Source organism: Thalassophryne amazonica, chromosome 3 (genome assembly GCF_902500255.1).
Source record: "Thalassophryne amazonica chromosome 3, fThaAma1.1, whole genome shotgun sequence".
Classification (NCBI taxonomy): domain Eukaryota; kingdom Metazoa; phylum Chordata; class Actinopteri; order Batrachoidiformes; family Batrachoididae; genus Thalassophryne; species Thalassophryne amazonica.
Genome location: NC_047105.1, coordinates 21,702,757 through 21,725,894, shown reverse-complemented (window position 1 = coordinate 21,725,894; position 23,138 = coordinate 21,702,757). Strand labels below are relative to the sequence as shown.

Here is a 23,138-nt window from a genome sequence, read left to right as displayed (position 1 = left end):
GTTTTTTATAGCTTTCCAATCATCAGTTGATACAAAGGATCAAAAGGAAACTATACATTTCATAAGGATAATAACTGATGTTACTATTGAGAACCTCAGAAGAATAAACAGACGTGTGGAAGAAAACGGAAAACAACCATCAAAATGGATAGAAGAATAACCAGAATGGCAAAGGCTCACCCATTGATCAGCTCCAGGATGATCAAAGACAGTCTGGAGTTACCTGTAAGTGCTGTGACAGAAGACTCCTGTGTGAGGCTAATTTATTTGCAAGAATCCCCCGCAAAGTCCCTCTGTTAAATAAAAGATGTGCAGAAGAGGCTACAATTTGCCAAAGAACACATCAACTGGACTAAAGAAAAATGGAGGAATATTTTGTGGACTGATGAGAGTAAAATTGTTCTTTTTGGGTCCAAGGGCCGCATACGGTTTGTGAGACGACCCCCAAACTCTGAATTCGAGCCACAGTTCACAGTGAAGACAGTGAAGACGGTGAAGCATGGTGGTGCAAGCATCATGATATGGGCATGTTTCTCCTACTATGGTGTTGGGCCTATATATCACATACCAGGTATCATGGATCAGTTTGGATATGTCAACTTGAAGAGGTCATGTTGCCTTATGCTGAAGAGGACATGCCCTTGAAATGGGTGTTTCCACAAGACAATGACCCCAAGCACACTAGTAAATGAGCAAAATCTTGGTTCCAAACTAACAAAATTAATGCCTCGCAGATGTGAAGAAATCATGAAAAACTGTGGTTATACAACTAAATACTAGTTTAGTGATTCACAGGATTGCTAAAAAAGCAGTTTGAACATAATAGTTTTGAGTTTGTAGCGTCAACAGCAGATGCTACTATTATTGTGAACACCCCCTTTTCTACTTTTTTAAACTAATAGCCCAATTTCATAGCCTTAAGAGTGTGCCTATCATGAATGCTTGGTCTGGTTGGATTTGTGAGAATCTACTGAATCTACTGGTACCTTGTTTCCCATGTAACAATAAGAGCTATACTCAAAGTAAGTCCCTTCGGCTGCTCCCTTGTTTGCACTTGGGGTCGCCACAGCAAATCCAAGGTGGATCTGCATGTTGAATTGGCACAAGTTTTACGCCGGATGCCCTTCCTGACGCAACTCCACATTACATGGAGAAATGTGGCAGGGGTGGGATTTGAACCCGGAACCTTCTGAACTGAAACCAAGCGCATTAACCACTTGGCCACCAAAACCTGGATTAATCTTTTTAGTCACATAGTACTACTATTCTGAACACTGCTGTACCTGGAAGCTCTTAAATGAAATCATTAAAAAGAAAAAAGTTGTTAAAGATCATCCATCTTATTTTTATACAGACTGACAAAAATTGTAAAAGAAAATAAAGTTATTGCTGATCATTTCAACAACTATTTTGTTAATGTTGGTAAAAACTTATCAAAAAAACTAAATTGTATCCTCTAAAATGTGTTCTATGTACAGCAGTAAATTAATTAATACAATTCTGGATTCAATGTATATTAGAGAAGTAGATGAAAACAAAATTCTTAATACAGTTTATAAACTAAAAGGGAAAAAACCAACTGCTATTGATAGCTTTGATATATTTTTTTAGTAAAACTATTATTGATTGTATTATTAAACACTCAACCTATACTTGTAATTTGTCACTAATGACTGGGAAATTTCCTTCCAAAATGAAAATAGCTGAGGTGATATCATTGTTTAAATCTGGTGACAAACATGTCTTTTCAAACTACAGGCAAATCTCATTGTTACCACAATTTTCATAAAAATTCTGGAAAAAAATATTTGTAAAGAGGTTGAATGATTTTATGACTAAACATCATATACTCAGTGAGCAGCAGTATGGTTTTAGAAAAAAATTGTACTACTTCATTGGCTTTAACTGATTTTGTTGAACAAGTTGCAAACGCAATAGAGATGAAACAATACACTGTAGGGGTTTTCTTTGCAGAAAGCATTTGATACCACTGATCATACTTTATTATTGGACAAATAACAGATGTATGGTATTAGAGGATTGGCCTTTGATTGGATAGCTAGTTATTTATGTAATAGGTATCAGTGTGTTCATTTTAGAGGGATAAATTCAGAATTTTGAAATGAATTTACATGTGGGGTCAGTCCTTGGGCCTTTATTGTTTTTGTTGTATATTAATGATATCGGTTTGGTTTCTAAGTCTGTGAGATGTATTTTGTTTGCCGATGAAACGAAAGTGTTTGGTAGTGGGATCATTTGGGACAGCTCTTGGGCTTGATGGAGAGAGAATTGCAAAATTTTAAATATTGGTCTGACTCAAATAAATTATCGCTTCATCTTGGTAAAACAAAGTGCATTATATTCAGAAATAAGCCCAGGAATTTAAGTAGAAACTTATTATTGAATGATGCTGAAATTGTATCCAAAACCAAATTTCTTTCAGTTTTTAATCGATGATAAATTATGATGGAAAACTCATAAAATACGTGGTCTATTAGATAATAAACCGACCCTTTTATTTATTTTTTAACTAAATGGATTTGAATGACGTGCGATTACACCAATCATGCTTGAACCCCCGTGCACATGCATGAGTTTTTTCACGCGTGTCGGTGACGTCATTTCCCTGTGGGCAGGCCTTGAGTGAGATGTGGTCCCGCCCTCTCGGCTGAATTCCTTTGTTTCACACGCTGCTCCAGACGGCGCGCGTTGCTTTATCAACATTTTTTCTGGACCTGTGAGGAATATCTGAGTGGACACTATTGAGAAATTAAGCTAGTTTTCGGTGAAAAGTTTAACGGCTGATGAGAGATTATGGGGTGTTTCTGTCAGTGTAAGGACTTCCCACGGAGCAGGACGTCCTGCAGCGCTTCCAGGCGCCATCGTCGGCCTGTTTTGACCTGAAAACATCCTAATTTAAGGCTTAATTCACCCAGGACATCGTGAGAGAACAGAGAAGATTCAGAAGAGGCCGGCATGAGGACTTTATGCGGACATTCCACTGTTTAAGGACATTTTTTAATGAAAGACGTGCGCGCAAATTCGCCGAGTCATTTCCGTGACGACTCGGCAAATCTGTGTGCGCCGCGACAGGAAAAACACCTCCGTGTTGAAAACCATTTGTAAAATTCAGGCGACTTTTGATGGATTTCAACAAGTGAGTAACTGAGAAATTGTTTAACAGCTTGGGCATGTTCCAACTTGCCCGTTAAGGTTTCCAACGGAGGTGGTTTTCCTGTCGTGACCCCCCGCGGTCGGGTCCGGCCCGACATGCGACTCTGCCCACACGTTCTTTCATTACAAAATGTCCGTTAACAATGGAATGTCCGAATAAACTCCTCATGCCGACTTCTTCTGAAAGTTCTCTGTTCTCTGACGACTTCCTGGATCAACAGAGCCTGAAATGTGGAAGTTTTCAATTTGAAACGGTGAGACGCTGCCGCCTCGAAGCGCAGATCACCGTCAGGCGCCGTGGGCCGTCCTTACGGCAACTCTACCAGACCATAATCTCTCATCAGCCGTTAAAATTTTTACCGAAAACCAGCTGAATTTATCGAATGGTGTCCACTCAGTTGTGCCTTACAGTTTTGAAAAAATTTTGATCAAACAAAGCAGCAGTCTCTGAGCCATTCATAAACAATGAAAAAACGACGAGAGGGTGGGCCACTCCTCACTCAAAGACTGCCCACAGGCGAATGACGTAACCGACAGGCGTGAAAAAACTCTCGCATGCCCACGAGGGTTCAAGCATGTCTGATGTAATCACACGTGATTCAAATCCATATGGTTTTTGAAAAAAATAATAAGGTCAGATACTTTTCTAATAGACCTCGTATGTTAAATCTAAAATATCAAAAGTTATTGCTATTTTGTATAAAGCACAATACTTTCTCTCCCAGCATTCGTTGGTTACGCTGGATAAGATAAGACTTTATTGATCTGACAGTGGAGAAATTCATGTTACGTCAGCTCTTAGAAAAGATGGGTGCGAGTTGGGGCAGAGTTAGCCTATTTTTATGGGTGCTCAAGCACCCCCTAAATATATTTTAAGCACCCCTAAAATATATATATATATATATATATATATATATATATATATATATATATATATATATATATATATATATATATATATATATATATTTTATATGCTTCTATACTACTATTTTTTTAAACAACCTATTTCAAGCATTATGCCAAAATATGTATTACAAGAACACAGTAATTTGATCATCTCCCCTTCTTGGTTCAATCCACAAAACACGCCGACATTCATCTCTGTCTCTCTCCGTCCGCAACTGCGTCTGCTCTGGCATGTGTTTGTGTCGCGTGGTGCTGCTGCGGGTGGCGCTAATTTAGCAGAGGCGCTGTCCTGTGAGCGCTGGTGGTAACCTCACGCAGCTGCGCTGTCAAGTGATTGCCAGGCGACTGTCACATTTGCGAGGTATTTATTCACAGTTTATGTCTTTGAATGTGAAGAGCAAGTGCAACTTTTTGAAAAGTGCTTATTTTACTCACCTAGCTACCTATCGCTAAACACAGTATATTGCTCTACAAATTAGTGCGCACTGTGCGTGGTCAAATGTACGACTGATTCAGTGTTGTCCTTTTTTTTCAATTAAATCCTCTTGTCAACTACTAAATGGTGCTGCCCTTCAATCTGTGGAGCTTCCATGAACAAATCACTCTCCTACATCAAATACCATGTACACAGATCTGACCTTAAATGCTTAGTTAAGGTCCTTAACTAAGCATTTCAGAATTAAGACAGTAAACTTTACCACAAAGTTTAATGCACAGCATGATAATAAGTGAATAATTTAAATTCCTGCTAAAAAGGCATAAATCATAAAACTCATTTTGTATTTTTATTTGTTGGCAGTAAGTGGCAAACCAAGCCTGCAGTGCAGTGATGGATATCAGAGCATTTTTTTCAAAAGCAAAAAAAGCTTCAGGTGAGGTTTGTGCACTCTATAGACCTTATGTGATAGTAGATATGGACATTGAGAATAGCAAAGGATGGAAAGTGAAGCTAAGTGGAAATTGAATATGTGTATCAGACTGTGGAGGTGTCTTACTTGTGTTACTGGTGTTTTGGTATGAATTCTGACTTTTAAGTCACACATTTTTATTTTTCTTACTTTTAAGGACTTCATTAGATCTTGTCTGTCCTTTCTATGCTTTGCTGTTAATTCAATAAATAATTCATATTCATATATTTCTTATCCTGAACCCATTTATGTGCAGTGTACCATCTGTGTTCTCCATCCAGCCTTATAGTGGAGTGCTGCTGTAGCTATGCTAAACCAGGTCCTCCTGCACAAGGCACTAAATCTCACTGATCATAACAACTGCAACTACTGTATTTTTATGACTTACGACGTGGATGTGCGTGCTGCCAGAAAAACCAAGACATCAATCAGTTTGTAGAATAAATAAATGAATAGCCAGAACTAAAACACAATCTAAGTAATGCCTAAAACTGTCTAAATGTAATTGAAAAGTGATACCAGGGTGAGTGTTCTGTACTAAGTACTATGACATAATAATCTGTTAAGATGAAACAAAAAATCTTCAATAACTATAGGGTCATAAGACTAATATAAAAACAAGGATAATATACTGTACTCAGCCTCTGAATATTTCAGAACTGCTCCTAAGTTGCAATTACTATTTGCCCTCACCACATTAGGAGATTAAATAATTTGTTATATAAACTGCACCAGAATGCAGGAATTTTATGTATGGGCCGTTATCCATTGCTAATATGCATTTTTTTTTTGTTTTTTTGTTTTTTTTGTTTTTTGACAATGAATGCAGCTTTTACAAGCAATGTTTTCACTCTGAAATCATGGGAAATTGTATTTCTGGACATCAAGATTTTAAAAATTTTAAAAATGTGCTAAGCACCCCTAAAACTGGAAGTCTAAAATTGCCTCTGGTGCGAGTAGAGGAAAATGTGCATTAAACAGCGTGTGCAAGGATAATGGTCTACATACTGGCAGTCCAACTCCTTGAGAAATCTACTCAGTGGGACATGAGTAAAAATGCTCCCTCGACAGAAACAACTCAATCCAGACATAAAAGCCCACATTGTCAAAAGCTTTCAAGATTGCTGAAATCACAAGGTCCATTTGCATCCATTCACCCTCTTTCACCTTTCATGCAGCTCTTAATCAAGTCACTGGTTCTTTGACTTTTATCTCCCAACAGGTCCTGTGGAATGTCTATTAGTCAGTTAGTCCTTCTAATTGTCAGGTGGTCCTTGTGGTGGTCAGGTGGACCTTGTGGTTGTTCATGTGGACCTTGTGGTCAGGTGGAATTTCTGGTGGTCGGGTGGACGTTCAAGTGGTCACATGGACTATGTAGTGGTCAGGGAGAACTTCATTTTGGACACTTAAATATCATAAGCTTACTTGGAGTCTGATGGGAAATGAAATTTATGCATTGCATGAAAATGTTTAAATGGTGACGATGACCCCTGGAGGCCATTCAGACTCTTGTGTAATTTTGCTGATGTTCTCTGGTCGGAAGGATCTGTCCAGTAGAGGACAGAGGTGGGAAAAGCTTTGACAGCGAGTCTTATCTGTCTGACTAAATATGTATGCGAATCACCTTCCCTGACCTGACATTTCAGACTGAATGAGGCTGACCTGACACATTTGCATGAGAGTGAATGTGTGAGCCTTTCCATGTGTACGTGAGTGGCGTAAATTTATGCACATATTGATGTGTCTGTATGAGTGCGTGTGATTTACTGAACCTATTCTCCGCCTGTCATTGACAAGAAGAGCAGTAAGTGAAATATCAATTTCAACCCAGGTCCAATCATGAATTTGCATATTCATGGTTATTTTGCAAAGAATTAAACCTGCCTGAGAGGCCTCCCACATAGTCCACGTCTCTCATATACACAACCTGATTACATGTCTGAGGGAAGAGTTAACTTGTTCATTCTCATGAGACAAGTGCATCGTGATTCATGTTGATCCATTTCAGCCTTTGAAGAACTTTTTGAACAATAACAACAACTAGAGATCTGTGAGCATGCTCACAAAATGATGCCACCCACTTGCATGTATTTGTAAATCTGTTATTGTAAATCTTTGTGATGAAAAACGTGAAATAACGTAGTTAATGCTGCGTTTACACAAGGGCAGGACGCGTTCCGAATGTCATATTTGCATCATTCTTGGCACATTCCTGACATTCTTAACGTGACTTAACGCATCTAAATAGGTTTCTTAATAGTGCGTGTTGGTGCATGATATTTGTGATTTTCGTGGAGCATGTTTTTGGCTGTCAAAAAATCTTCCACGAATGTCATGCACCACCCTCATTTCGCCTCATGTCATGGAGGTCGCAACTGAGCGTGTTTATCCATCTTGATTAGTGGTGATCCTTAATAGATCGTGACAGTGTTCTTTTCTGACGTGCGCACAGTTGAACCCTGCTGCAACGCATTCAGTTTCATTGCTGCAGTATGCTGAAGGACAGTGACGCCACATCGGCTAAAAGTCTTGTTCCAATGCTCATCAGCATGCTCCTGCAGGTGTTCCACCTGCTGCTGCTGTGCCTGATGTTTGGGAAAATGCGCAAGACGAGAGTCAATGGAATCTAGGTACATCACATTCCAACATTACAGTGTAGTACTACTACAGTGGTCAGACAGAGGTATCGAACTGGAAAGGATATGTCGCAGGTAAGGGTGATAAAGAATGCAGACGGAAATGTGTTGACAAGTGAGGAGAGCATGCTGAGAAGGTGGAGGGAGTATTTAGAGTGCCTGATGAATAAAGAAAATGAGAGGGACAGAAGGCTTGATGATGTGTGGAGAGTTAATTCAGCGCTAAAACAGTTCTATTGTAGGGTAAAATCAACTCTATCATGCTGTGAATGACTCTTACTGGAGTTGAAAAACGTGATTTGAGAAGATGGTAGAGTTGATTTCACTCTAAAATAGAGTGTACGAGGTCTATTAGAAAAGTATCCGACCTTATTATTTTTTTTAAAAACCATAAGGATTTGAATCACGTGTGATTACATCAGACAAGCTTGAACCCTCGTGCGCATGCGTGAGTTTTTTCATGCCTGTCGGTTGCATCATTCGCCTGTGAGCAGGCTTTGAGTGAGGTGTGGTCCACCCTCTCGGCGGATTTTTATTGTGAATAAATGTCTGAACGATTTGGAGCTTTGCTGCATCAATTTTTTCCAGAAACTGTGAGAGACCTCCAGGTGGACACCGTTCGAAAAATTAATATGGCTTTCAGGGACGATTTTATGGGGATTAAACAGATTAAGGAGTGTTACTGCCGCTTTAAGGACGGCCCACAACTGCTGAGTGCGCGGCGCGCTCACAGCCCCCATCGACAGGCTCACACCCCGCTGAAACAACCAGATCATTTCCAACGTGAAGGCTTTGTTGATCTGGGACCTCGGCTGACTTTCACAAAAAGGCAGAAGATGTGGACATCAGCACTTTTTCGGTACATTCCACCATTACAGGAGTTTTTTTCATGGAAAGAAAAGCGGAGGGACACGCCACAGAGCTGTTCATTACGCGGGACAAAACCACCTCGGTGTTGGTCTCACAGGATGGCTTTCAGGTAGATTTCAGACGGATTCCGGTTGCTTTCCAGTCATGTGAATATCCGATTGTGATTGTGCATGAGCTGGACATGCCAGAACATGTCCCATGAGGCTTCATCACGGCGTTGCTTTGTGCCGAGCGGCTGCATCGCGACGCGCGGTGGAGCCGCTTCTCTTTCCATGACAAAAACTCCTATAACAGTGAAATGTACCGTTCATTTTTAAACTGGACGCTGTCTTGATCCGGTATGTCATCTGACTAGCACAGGAATTGTGAAAAGACATGGACATCAGCACTTTTTCGGCACATTAAGACAGACGTGCGGAGGAGTTCCGCGCGTCGCGGTGCAGCCGCTCGGCGCAAAGCAACGCCGTGATGAAGCCTCACGGGACATGTTCTGGCATGTCCAGCTCATGCACAATCACAATCGGATATTCACACGACTGGAAAGCAACCAGAATCCGTCTGAAATCCACCTGAAAGCCGTCCTGTGAGACCAACACCGAGATGGTTTTGTCCCGCGTAATGAATGGCTCTGTGGCGTGTCCCTCCGCTTTTCTTTCCATGAAAAAAACTCCTGTAATGGTGGAATGTACCGAAAAAGTGCTGATGTCCACATCTTCTGCCTTTTTGTGAAAGTCAGACGAGGTCCCGGATCAACAAAGCCTTCATGTTGGAAATGATCTGGTTGTTTCAGCGGGATGTGAGCCTGTCGATGGGGGCTGGGAGCGCGCCACACTCTCAGCAGTTGTGGGCAGTCCTTAAAGTGGCAGTTAACACTCCTTAATCTGTTTAATCCCCATAAAATTGTCCCTGAAAGGCATATTAATTTTTCAAACAGTGTCCACCTGGAGGTCTCTCACAGTTTCTGGAAAAAAATTGATGCAGCAAAGCTCCAAATCGTTCAGACATTTATTCGCAATAAAAATCCGCCGAGAGGGTGGACCACACCTCACTCAAAGCCTGCTCACAGGCGAATGACGCAACCGACAGGCATGAAAAAACTCACGCATGCGCACGAGGGTTCAAGCTTGTCTGACGCAATCACACGTGATTCAAATCCATATGGTTTTTTAAAAAAAATAATATGGTCTGATACTTTTCTAATAGACCTCGTATTTAACTCTGTTTTGGTTGGGACATAATGTTATACTGACAGAGTATATTTTACTCTGCAAAATTTACTGTGTACCCTTCTTAGTAAGGATGAAGTGAGGACAGTTGTGAAGAGAATGAAGAGTAGAAAGGCAGCTGGTCCAGATGCAATGACTGCACTGAGAATGCTGATGGACAAGTACAGAGAAGACCAGAAGGAGTTACATTGTATATTTCTGGATTTAGAGAGTTTATGATACAATGCCAAGGGAAGAGCTGTGGTATTGTATGAGGAAGTCTGGAGTGGCTGAGAAGTACAGTGGGGAAAAAAGTATTTAGTTAGCCCCTGATTGTGCAAGTTCTCCAACTTAGAAAGATGAGAGAGGTCTGCAATTTTCAACATACGTACACTTCAAATATGAGAGACAAAATGAGAAAAAAAAATCCAGGAAATCACATTGTAGGATTTTTAAAGAAATTATTTGTAAAAATAAGTATTTGGTCACCCACAAACAAGCAAGATTTCTGGCTCTCACAGACCTGTAACTTCTTCTTTAAGAAGCTCTTCTGTCCTCCACCTGTTACCTGCATTAATGGCACCTGTTGGAACTCATTATCTGTACAAAAGACACCTGTCCACAGCCTCAAAAGTCCAAACTCAGCCATGGCCAAGACCAAAGAGCTGTCGAAGGACACTAGGAAGAAAACTGTAGATGTGCACCAAGCTGGGAAGAGTGAATCTACAATAATCAAGCAGGTTGGTGTGAATAAATCAACTGTGGGAGCAATTGTAAGAAAATAGAAGACATACAAGACCATTGATAATCTCCCTCGATCTGGGGCTCCATGCAAGATCTCATCCCATGGGGTCAAAATGATCATCTACCATTCCTGGTTCTCAAGACCAGGCACCTAAGTGGCTCTACTCTACTCTTTTCTACTCTCCTATTTTACTCTTCCTTTTTAGATATTTAGATATACCTTTGTATACTTGCATAGTTCCACCTTAGAATTGGAATATAATATATAAGATATACCTTACTGAATTTTCATGGGAACGGTGAGCAAAAATCCCAGAACTACACGAAGGGACCTGATGAATGACCTGCAGTGAGCTGGGACCAAAGTATCAAAGGCACTACGCAGAGAGGGGCTCAAATCCTACAGTTTCAGGCGTGTCCCCCTGCTTAAGCCAGTACATGTCCAGGCCGTCTGAAGTTTGCCAGAGAGCATATGGATGATCCAGAAGAGGACTGGGAGAATATCATGTGGTCAGATGAAACCAAAATGGAACTTTTTAGTAGAAACTCAACTAGTCATGTTTGGAGGAAGACGAATGCTGAGTTGCATCCCAAGAACACCATATCTACTGTGAAGCATGGGGGTGGAAACATCATGCTTTGGGGTTGTTTTTCTGCAAAGGGGACAGGACGACTGATCCGTGTTAAGGGAAGAATGAACGTGGCCATGTATCGTGAGATTTTAAGCCAAAACCTCCTTCCATCAATGAGAGCATTGAAGATGCAACGTGGTTAGGTCTTCCAGTATGACTGACAATGATCCCAAACTCACCGCTCGGGCAACGAAGGAGTGGCTCCGTAAAAAGCATTTCAAGGTCCTGGAGTGGCCAAGCCAGTCTCCAGACCTCAACCCCATAGAAAATTTGTTGAGGGAGTTGAAAGTCCATGTTGCCCAGCGACAGACCCAAAACATCACTGCTCTAGAGGAGATCTGCATGGAGGAATGGGCCAAAATACCAGCTACAGTGTGTGCAAACCTGGTGAAGACTTACAGGAAAGGTTTGATCTCTGTCATTGCCATCAAAGATTATGTTACAAAGTATTGAGTTGAATGTTTGTTATTGACCAAATACTTATTTTCCACCATCATTTACAAATAAATTCTTTAAAAATCCTACAATGTTATTTCCTGGATTTTTTTTTCATTTTGTCTCTCATAGTTGAAGTGTACCTATGATGAAAATTACAGATCTCTCTCATCTTTTTAAGTAGGAGAACTTGCACAGTCAGGGGTGGACTACGAGGTCTGTCCAAAAAGTAACAGACCTTTAATTTTTTCAAAAACTATATGGATTTGAATCACATGTGATTGCATCAGCCAAGCTTGAACCTTCGTGCGCATGCATGAGTTTTTTCTTGCCTGTCGGTTGCGTCATTCACCTGTGGGCAGGCTTTGAGTGAGCACTGGTCCACCCCCTCGTCAGATTTTTATTGTCAGTGAAATGGCTGAGAGACTGCCGCTTTGCTCCATGAATTTTTTTTTCAGAAACTGTTAGAGACAGCCAGTTGGAAACCATTCGAAAGATTCAGATGGCTTTCGGTGAAGATTCTGTCGGCGTCACACGGATTAAGGAGTGTTAAAACCTTTTCAAAGATGGCCCACAGCGGCGGAAACCATTCAGAAGATTCAGAGGGCTTTCGGTGGTTTTTCAGTCGAGTGAGTATCCGAGAAATTGTGTAACAGCTGGACATGCCACAACATGTACTGTGAGACTTCCAACACGGAGGTGTTTTTTTTGTTGCGCGCCATGAGCGGTTCCGTGCCGGCACGCGAAATCCTCTGCACGTCTTTCATTACAAAATCTCCTGTAACAGTGGAATGTGCCGCAAAAGTGCTATGTCCAGCTCTCTTGCCATTTCTCTGGTAGTCACATGATGTCCCAGATCAACACAGTGTTCAGTTTAGAAATGATCTGGTCGTTCCAGCCTGTCGATGGCCGCTCGGTGCGCCGCGCACCCTCCGCCGCTGTGGGCCATCTTTAAAAAGGCTTTAACACTCCTTAAGCCGTGTGACGCCGACAGACTCTTCACCGAAATCCATCTGAATCTTTCGAATGGTTTCCAACTGGCTGTCTCTAACAGTTTCTGAAAAAAAAAATTTCATGGAGCAAAGCGGCAGTCTCTCAGCCATTTCCCTGACAATAAAAATCCGACGAGGGGGGTGGACCAGTGCTCACTCAAAGCCTGCCCACAGGTGAATGACGCAACCGACAGGCGTGAAAAAACTCACGCATGCGCACGAAGGTTCAAGCTTGGCTGATGCAATCACATGTGATTCAAATCCATATAGTTTTTAAAAAAATAAAAAGGTCCATTACTTTTTGGACAGACCTCGTAAATACTTTTTTACCCCACTGTATGTGAGGTTGGTGTAGGACTAGGGATGGGTATTGATAAGATTTCATTGATATCGATGCCATTATTGATTCTGCTAATCGATCCATTTCCCTTATCGATACCTCTTGTGAATTTTCTATGTACTAAAAGTAGGCTTTACAGGTTTTCTATGTCAGCAACATTTTATTGAGTCTTAAAGTAAATAAATATGAAATTGGTCACTGTATCCTTGATCTCTGGACAAAAACAAAATAAATAAAATCTGTAGTTTTTGTCAAAAGCATTTCCTTTCAGACATTTGACATGAATGTCTCGCCATACCTCTGAGCTGAGCTCAGCCAGCTGCTGCACGTTAGGCAGGACGTCTCATTTTGGAAGGTAAAAAACATTTTGATCGATTGCAGTTTGTTTGTATTACAACATTTGGAAAGAGGTGTCAATTGATTTAAACGATGTTTCGCTTTGAAGTTATTAATCCCAACTGGACTCTATCATTCTAACTTTACTCGGCAGAGATCCGCGCAGCGTTTGGAGCTGTGTAAACAGAACGGAGGACGATTCTCATTTCTTTCTCACAACAAGACAGGAGTCTAAGTTAGGGACTTTAATCCACACAAAATGACTCACGACTGACATATTCAAGGATGAAAGTGGTGAAAAACAAAAAAAGCTGAAACCCAAAAATACCCCCTAACACCACGTGTACGAAAATGTTTGAATTCTAGAAGCTCTGAAATGTAATCTGGGACTATTCCAGACAATAAACTGCAGTGAGGGCAGCATCCATTTTGGTGAGAGAGAGAGAAAAAAAAAACAACTTTCCTTATTCAAATTGATTCCAGTAGTATTCTGTTCTTACTAGGATGCAGCAGTTTTCTAGCTTGGCAGATAGTTCTGGAGGAAATCACTAAACAAATGAACAAATTGAAAATATGGTTTGACCAAAACATTAAACTTAAATAAAACAGGGATGAAGTGGAGGTGTAAGAGTCACTAGATGTTCACAGGAAACATTTATTTCTATTTATTTATTTATGTTCGTTGTTAGTTGGTTTTGTTTTATCAGGTTCTTTTTGTCTCTTTCTCTAAAATTGTATTGTAGCATTATTAATTATTATTACTATTATTGTCGTTGTTGCTATTATAATTATTATTATTATAATTATAATTAATATATAAACAAAAATAAATTAAAAAAATATTAGAATTTGTAATACATTTGACTCTTATGACAACAAACACTGAGCCATTAATTATTATACAGAAAACAAATGCACACAAACGTGCTGAGATGCGAACAGGTTAACATCTTTACGTGCCTTAACTAAAGCACTCCTTCTGCTGAATCACCTCTAAATTATTTACACATTATTCACTTTGCGTGTTTTTAGGAATCCGCTAGCTTAGCGTAGCTATTAGCTCTTAGCCGATTTAGCATGGCGGCTTCTCCTGTCTCTCCCGCACTTTTCTGCTCTGGGTGTGAAATGTTTAGTTATTCCTCGGCCTCCTTTAGCAGTAATGGTACTTGTAATAAGTGTAGCTTATTCGTAGCTTTGGAGGCCAGGCTGGGCGAATTGGAGACTCGGCTCCGCACCGTGGAAAATTCTACAGCTAGCCAGGCCCCTGTAGTCGGTGGGGACCAAAGTAGCTTAGCTGCCGTTAGTTCCCCCCTGGCAGATCCCGAGCAGCCGGGAAAGCAGGCCGGCTGGGTGACTGTGAGGAGGAAGCGTAGCCCTAAACAGAAGCCCCGTGTACACCGCCAACCCGTTCACATCTCTAACCGTTTTTCCCCACTCGGCGACACACCCGCCGAGGATCAAACTCTGGTTATTGGCGACTCTGTTTTGAGAAATGTGAAGTTAGCGACACCAGCAACCATAGTCAATTGTCTTCTGGGGGCCAGAGCAGGCGACATTGAAGGAAATATGAAACTGCTGGCTAAGGCTAAGCGTAAATTTGGTAAGATTGTAATTCACGTCGGCAGTAATGACACCCGGTTACGCCAATCGGAGGTCACTAAAATTAACATTAAATCGGTGTGTAACTTTGCAAAAACAATGTCGGACTCTGTAGTTTTCTCTGGGCCCCTCCCCAATCGGACCGGGAGTGACATGTTTAGCCGCATGTTCTCCTTGAATTGCTGGCTGTCTGAGTGGTGTCCAAAAAATGAGGTGGGCTTCATAGATAATTGGCAAAGCTTCTGGGGAAAACCTGGTCTTGTTAGGAGAGACGGCATCCATCCCACTTTGGATGGAGCAGCTCTCATTTCTAGAAATCTGGCCAATTTTCTTAAATCCTCCAAACCGTGACTATCCAGGGTTGGGACCAGGAAGCAGAGTTGTAGTCTTACAAACCTCTCTGCAGCTTCTCTCCCCCTGCCATCCCCTCATTACCCCATCCCCGTAGAGACGGTGCCTGCTCCCAGACTACCAATAACCAGCAAAAATCTATTTAAGCATAAAAATTCAAAAAGAAAAAATAATATAGCACCTTCAACTGCACCACAGACTAAAACAGTTAAATGTGGTCTATTAAACATTAGGTCTCTCTCTTCTAAGTCCCTGTTGGTAAATGATATAATAATTGATCAACATATTGATTTATTCTGCCTAACAGAAACCTGGTTACAGCAGGATGAATATGTTAGTTTAAATGAGTCAACACCCCCGAGTCACACTAACTGTCAGAATGCTCGTAGCACGGGCCGAGGCGGAGGATTAGCAGCAATCTTCCATTCCAGCTTATTAATTAATCCAAAACCCAGACAGAGCTTTAATTCATTTGAAAGCTTGTCTCTTAGTCTTGTCCATCCAAATTGGAAGTCCCAAAAACCAGTTTTATTTGTTATTATCTATCGTCCACCTGGTCGTTACTGTGAGTTTCTCTGTGAATTTTCAGACCTTTTGTCTGACTTAGTGCTTAGCTCAGATAAGATAATTATAGTGGGCGATTTTAACATCCACACAGATGCTGAGAATGACAGCCTCAACACTGCATTTAATCTATTATTAGACTCTATTGGCTTTGCTCAAAAAGTAAATGAGTCCACCCACCACTTTAATCATATCTTAGATCTTGTTCTGACTTATGGTATGGAAATAGAAGACTTAACAGTATTCCCTGAAAACTCCCTTCTGTCTGATCATTTCTTAATAACATTTACATTTACTCTGATGGACTACCCAGCAGTGGGGAATAAGTTTCATTACACTAGAAGTCTTTCAGAAAGCGCTGTAACTAGGTTTAAGGATATGATTCCTTCTTTATGTTCTCTAATGCCATATACCAACACAGTGCAGAGTAGCTACCTAAACTCTGTAAGGGAGATAGAGTATCTCGTCAGTAGTTTTACATCCTCATTGAAGACAACTTTGGATGCTGTAGCTCCTCTGAAAAAGAGAGCTTTAAATCAGAAGTGTCTGACTCCGTGGTATAACTCACAAACTCGTAGCTTAAAGCAGATAACCCCTAAGTTGGAGAGGAAATGGCGTCTCACTAATTTAGAAGATCTTCACTTAGCCTGGAAAAAGAGTCTGTTGCTCTATAAAAAAGCCCTCCGTAAAGCTAGGACATCTTTCTACTCATCACTAATTGAAGAAAATAAGAACAACCCCAGGTTTCTTTTCAGCACTGTAGCCAGGCTGACAAAGAGTCAGAGCTCTATTGAGCTGAGTATTCCATTAACTTTAACTAGTAATGACTTCATGACTTTCTTTGCTAACAAAATTTTAACTATTAGAGAAAAAATTACTCATAACCATCCCAAAGACGTATCGTTATCTTTGGCTGCTTTCAGTGATGCCGGTATTTGGTTAGACTCTTTCTCTCCGATTGTTCTGTCTGAGTTATTTTCATTAGTTACTTCATCCAAACCATCAACATGTTTATTAGACCCCATTCCTACCAGGCTGCTCAAGGAAGCCTTACCATTATTTAATGCTTCGATCTTAAATATGATCAATCTATCTTTGTTAGTTGGCTATGTACCACAGGCTTTTAAGGTGGCAGTAATTAAACCATTACTTAAAAAGCCATCACTTGACCCAGCTATCTTAGCTAATTATATGCCAATCTCCAACCTTCCTTTTCTCTCAAAAATTCTTGAAAGGGTAGTTGTAAAACAGCTAACTGATCATCTGCAGAGGAATGGTCTATTTGAAGAGTTTCAGTCAGGTTTTAGAATTCATCATAGTACAGAAACAGCATTAGTGAAGGTTACAAATGATCTTCTTATGGCCTCGGACAGTGGACTCATCTCTGTGCTTGTTCTGTTAGACCTCAGTGCTGCTTTTGATACTGTTGACCATAAAATTTTATTACAGAGATTAGAGCATGCCATAGGTATTAAAGGCACTGCGCTGCGGTGGTTTGAATCATATTTGTCTAATAGATTACAATTTGTTCATGTAAATGGGGAATCTTCTTCACAGACTAAAGTTAATTATGGAGTTCCACAAGGTTCTGTGCTAGGACCAATTTTATTCACTTTATACATGCTTCCCTTAGGCAGTATTATTAGACGGTATTGCTTAAATTTTCATTGTTACGCAGATGATACCCAGCTTTATCTATCCATGAAGCCAGAGGACACACACCAATTAGCTAAACTGCAGGATTGTCTTACAGACATAAAGACATGGATGACCTCTAATTTCCTGCTTTTAAACTCAGATAAAACTGAAGTTATTGTACTTGGCCCCACAAATCTTAGAAACATGGTGTCTAACCAGATCCTTACTCTGGATGGCATTACCCTGACCTCTAGTAATACTGTGAGAAATCTTGGAGTCATTTTTGATCAGGATATGTCATTCAAAGCGCATATTAAACAAATATGTAGGACTGCTTTTTTGCATTTACGCAATATCTCTAAAATCAGAAAGGTCTTGTCTCAGAGTGATGCTGAAAAACTAATTCATGCATTTATTTCCTCTAGGCTGGACTATTGTAATTCATTATTATCAGGTTGTCCTAAAAGTTCCCTAAAAAGCCTTCAGTTAATTCAAAATGCTGCAGCTAGAGTACTGACAGGGACTAGAAGGAGAGAGCATATCTCACCCATATTGGCCTCTCTTCATTGGCTTCCTGTTAATTCTAGAATAGAATTTAAAATTCTTCTTCTTACTTATAAGGTTTTGAATAATCAGGTCCCATCTTATCTTAGGGACCTCGTAGTACCATATCACCCCAATAGAGCGCTTCGCTCTCAGACTGCAGGCTTACTTGTAGTTCCTAGGGTTTGTAAGAGTAGAATGGGAGGCAGAGCCTTCAGCTTTCAGGCTCCTCTCCTGTGGAACCAGCTCCCAATTCAGATCAGGGAGACAGACACCCTCTCTACTTTTAAGATTAGGCTTAAAACTTTCCTTTTTGCTAAAGCTTATAGTTAGGGCTGGATCAGGTGACCCTGAACCATCCCTTAGTTATGCTGCTATAGACGTAGACTGCTGGGGGGTTCCCATGATGCACTGTTTCTTTCTCTTTTTGCTCTGTATGCACCACTCTGCATTTAATCATTAGTGATCGATCTCTGCTCCCCTCCACAGCATGTCTTTTTCCTGGTTCTCTCCCTCAGCCCCAACCAGTCCCAGCAGAAGACTGCCCCTCCCTGAGCCTGGTTCTGCTGGAGGTTTCTTCCTGTTAAAAGGGAGTTTTTCCTTCCCACTGTAGCCAAGTGCTTGCTCACAGGGGGTCGTTTTGACCGTTGGGGTTTTACATAATTATTGTATGGCCTTGCCTTACAATATAAAGCGCCTTGGGGCAACTGTTTGTTGTGATTTGGCGCTATATAAAAAAATTGATTGATTGATTGATTGATTAATGCTAACTTTAACATTGAAAAACGCATAGACATGCTAACATGTTAGCATTGTCCCGTTTTTAAGTTATAAAATACATCTATCAACTGTTAGAAGAACATAACAGGTCAGTTTAACATATAAAAGGTAAATATTACTCACAAAAATATGCTCTTTGGGGTTTTAGTGGGGAAAAAAATTAAGATAAAGTGAAATAAAACAAAGAACCAATGGAGACATGATCATTTTCCTGAGAAACACCCCCAAAAACAATGGCCACTCTGAAGGACCAATAAGGGAATCGTTAAACAAAAAGGTGTTGGTGGATCAAAACATTTCTTAACAATACCCGAAAAGAACCGGTTCCCGATACCCATCTCTATGTAGGACCCTCGAGGACATTGTGACAGTGGTGAGATACACAGCAGGAATGTATTCAAGATGCAGGTGGGATTACATCAAGGATCAGTTCTGAGCCCTTTATTCTTTGCAATGGTGACTGACAAGCAGACAAACGAAATAAGACTGGAGTCTCCATGGACTATAATGTTTGCAGATGGCATTGTGATCTGTAATAAGAGTAGAGAGCAAGTAAGGAAAGGTATATGCTCTGGAGAGAAGGGTAATGAATGTCAGCCAGACCAAGACAAGACAGTATGTGTGTGAATGAGGTAAAACAGTGAGATTGCAAGGAGTTAAGGTCTTTAAGGTGGATGAGTTTAAATATACAGTAGTGTTCAGAATAATAGTAGTGCTATGTGACTAAAAAGATTAATCCAGGTTTTGAGTATATTTCTTATTGTTACATGGGAAACAAGGTACCAGTACATTCAGTAGATTCTCACAAATCCAACAAGACCAAGCATTCATGATATGCACACACTTAAGGCTATGAAATTGGGCTGTTAGTAAAAAAAAGTAGAAAAGGGGGTGTTCACAACAATAGTAGCATCTGCTGTTGACGCTACAAACTCAAAACTATTATGTTCAAACTGCTTTTTTAGCAATCCTGTGAATCACTAAACTAGTATTTAGTTGAATAACCACAGTTTTGCATGATTTCTTCACATCTGCGAGGCATTAATTTTGTTGGTTTGGAACCAAGATTTTGCTTGTTTACGAGTGTGCTTGGGATCATTGTCATGTTGAAACACCCATTTCAAGGGCATGTCCTCTTCAGCATAAGGCAACATGACCTTTTCAAGTATTTTGACATATCCAAACTGATCCATGATACCTGGTATGCGATATATAGGCCCAACACCATAGTAGGAGAAACATTCCCATATCATGATGCTTGCACCACCATGCTTCACTATCTTCACTGTGAACTGTGGCTCGAATTCAGAGTTTGGGGGTCATCTCAGAAACTGTCTGCGGCCCTTCGACCCAAAAAGAACAATTTTACTCATCAGTCCACAAATATTCCTCCATTTCTCTTTAGGCCAGTTGATGTGTTCTTTGGCAAACTGTAATCTCTTCTGCACGTGTCTTTTATTTAACAGAGGGACTTTGCGGGGGATTCTTGCAAATAAATTAGCTTCACACAGGCGTCTTCTAACTGTCACAGCACTTACAGGTAATGCCAGACTGTCTTTGATCATCCTGGAGCTGATCAATGGGTGAGCCTTTGCCATTCTGGTTATTCTTCTATCCATTTTGATGGTTGTTTTCCATTTTCTTCCATGCATCTCTGGTTTTTTTTTGTCCATTTTAAAGCATTGGAGATCACTGTAGATGAACAGCCTATAATTTTTTGCACCTGCGTATAAGTTTTCCCCTCTCCAATCAACTTTTTAATCAAACTATGCTGTTCTTCTGAACAATGTCTTGAACATCCCATTTTCCTCAGGCTTTCAAAGAGAAAAGCATGTTCAACAGGTGCTGGCTTCATCTTTAAATAGGGGACACCTGATTCACACCTGTTTGTTCCACAAAACTGACGAACTCACTGACTGAATGCCACACTACTATTATTGTGAACACCCCCTTTTCTATTTTTTTTTTTACTAATAGCCCAATTTCATAGCCTTAAGAGTGTGCATATCATGAATGCTTGGTCTTGTTGGATTTGTTAGAATCTACTGAATCTACTGGTACCTTGTTTCCCATGTAACAATAAGAAATATACTCAAAATCTGGATTAATCCTTTTAGTCACACAGCACTACTATTATTCTGAACACTAATGTATGGGGCCAACTTTCCAAAGTATTGAAGAGTGTGGTAAAGAACTGAAGAAGAGTATGTTAGTAGGGTAGATTGGGTGGAGAAAGAGTAATTTGAGTGATTTGTGGCAGAAGGATATCTGCAAGAGTAAAAGGGAATGTTTACAAGCCTGCAGTGAGACAGACGCATGTTGTACGACTTAAAGATAGTGGCACAAGCAAAAACACAGGGCTCAGAGCTGGACGTTGCAGAGCTGAAAATCCTGTAACTTTCTTTGGGAGTGACAAAGATGAACAGGATTAGGAATGTCCTTATCAGAGGGAAAGCACAGGTAGGTTTGAAAAGGAGAGACCCAGGGTATACAGAGAGAAAAATGCTGAGGATAGAGCCACCAGGCAGGAAAATGGAGGCCAAAGAGGAGGTTTATGGATGGACTAAGGGAGAACATGCAAGTGTGGTTGGTGTGACAGAGGAAGACATAGGGGATGGGGTGAGATGGACACAAATGACTCCTAACAGGAGCAGCCAAAAGGAGAAGAATCTAGAACCAACCAAAGATATAGTCATGTCTATGTATGCATTCCAGAAGTGGACCTGTAGTTTTTGTTATCAAGTTTTAAAAACATATGTTAAATACAACCCTAATTCCAATGAAGTTGGGATGTTGTGTGAAATGTAAATAAAGACGGAATACAATGATTTGCAACTCCTCTTCAACCTATGTTCAATTGAATACAGCATGAAGACAAGATATTTAATGTTCAAACTGATAAACTTTACTGTTTTTGTGTTAATATTTGCTCATTTTGAAATGGATGCCCGCAACACGTTTCAAAAACGTTGGGACGGGGCAACAAAAGACTGTGAAAGTTGACAAATGCTCAAGGAACACCTAATTGGAAACAGGTGAGTGTCATGATTGGGTATAAAAGGAGCATCCCCAAAAGGCTCAGCCATTCACGAACAAAGATGGGGAGAGGATCACCACTTTGTGAACAACTGCATGAAAAAATAGTCCAACAGTTCAAGAACAATGTTTGTCAATGTTCAATTGCAAGGAATTTAGGGATTCCATCATCTACAGTCCATAATATAATCAGAAGATTCAGATAATCTGGAGAACTTTCTACACATAAGCGGTAAGGCCAAAAACCAACCTTGAATGCCTGTGACCTTCGACCCCTCAGGCGGCACTGCATTAAAAACCGACATCACTGTGTAAAGCATCTTACCACGTGGGCTCAGGAACACTTCAAAAACCATTGTCAGTTAACACAGTTCGTCGCTACATCTACAAGTGCATGTTAAAACTCCACCATGCAAAGCGAAAGCCACACATCAACAACATCCAGAAACGCCGCCACCTTCTCTGGTCCCGAGCTCATTTGAAATGGACAGACACAAAGAGGGAAAGTGTGCTGTGGTCTGATGAGTCCACATTTCAGACTGCTTTTGGAAATCATGGAGGTTGTATCCTTTGGACAAAAAAGGAAAAAGACCATCCAGACCGTTACCAGTGCAAAGTTCAAAAGCCAGCATCTGTGATGGTATGGGGGTGTTTTACTGCCCATGGCATGGCACTTACACATCTGTGATGGCACCATCAATGCTGAAAGGTACATCCAGGTTTTGGAGCAACACATGCTGCCATCCATGCAATGTCTTTTTCAGGGACGTCCCTGCTTATTTCAGCAAGACAATGCCAAGTCACATTCTGCACGTGTTACAACAGCGTGGCTTCATAGTAAAAGAGTGCGGGTACTAGACTGGCCTGCCTGCAGTCCAGACCTGTCACCCATTCAAAATGTGTGGCGCATTATGAAGCGCAAAAAAACGACAATGGAGACCCCAAACTGTTGAACAACTGAAGTCGTACATCAAGCAAGAATGGGAAAGAATTCCACCTACAAAGCTTCACCAATTAGTTTCCTCAGTTCCCAAACGCTTATTGAGTGTTGTTAGAAGGAAAGGTGATGTAACACAGTGGAAAACGTACCACTGTCCCAGCTTTTTGTGAACATGTTGCAGGCATCCATTTCAAAATGAGGAGATATTTGCACAAAAACAAAGTTTAACAGCTTGAACATTAAATATCTTGTCTTTGTAGTGTATTCAATTGAATATAGGTCAAAGAGGATTTATAAATCAGTGTATTCTGTTTTTATTTACATTTTACACAATGTCCCAACTTCATTGGAATTGGGGTTGTACCACACCTTGTTTGGAAATGACATGTGGTTTTAGCATTTAGGCATTTTTAGCCTTTATGTTATATAATGAGAGGCAAAAATGTTTTTTTGAGGTTAAAATTGCTGTTGCAAAATACTAGTATTAAGTATTAATGTAGCTTTTA

General features: G+C 40.5%; 1 protein-coding gene across 2 annotated transcripts in view; it reads right to left on the bottom strand.

Moving 5' to 3' along the window:
* The window catches only part of pcbp4 (poly(rC) binding protein 4), a 417,908-nt gene that overhangs the window by 21,926 nt on the left and 372,844 nt on the right, over positions 1-23,138 (bottom strand). The window lies entirely within an intron of this gene.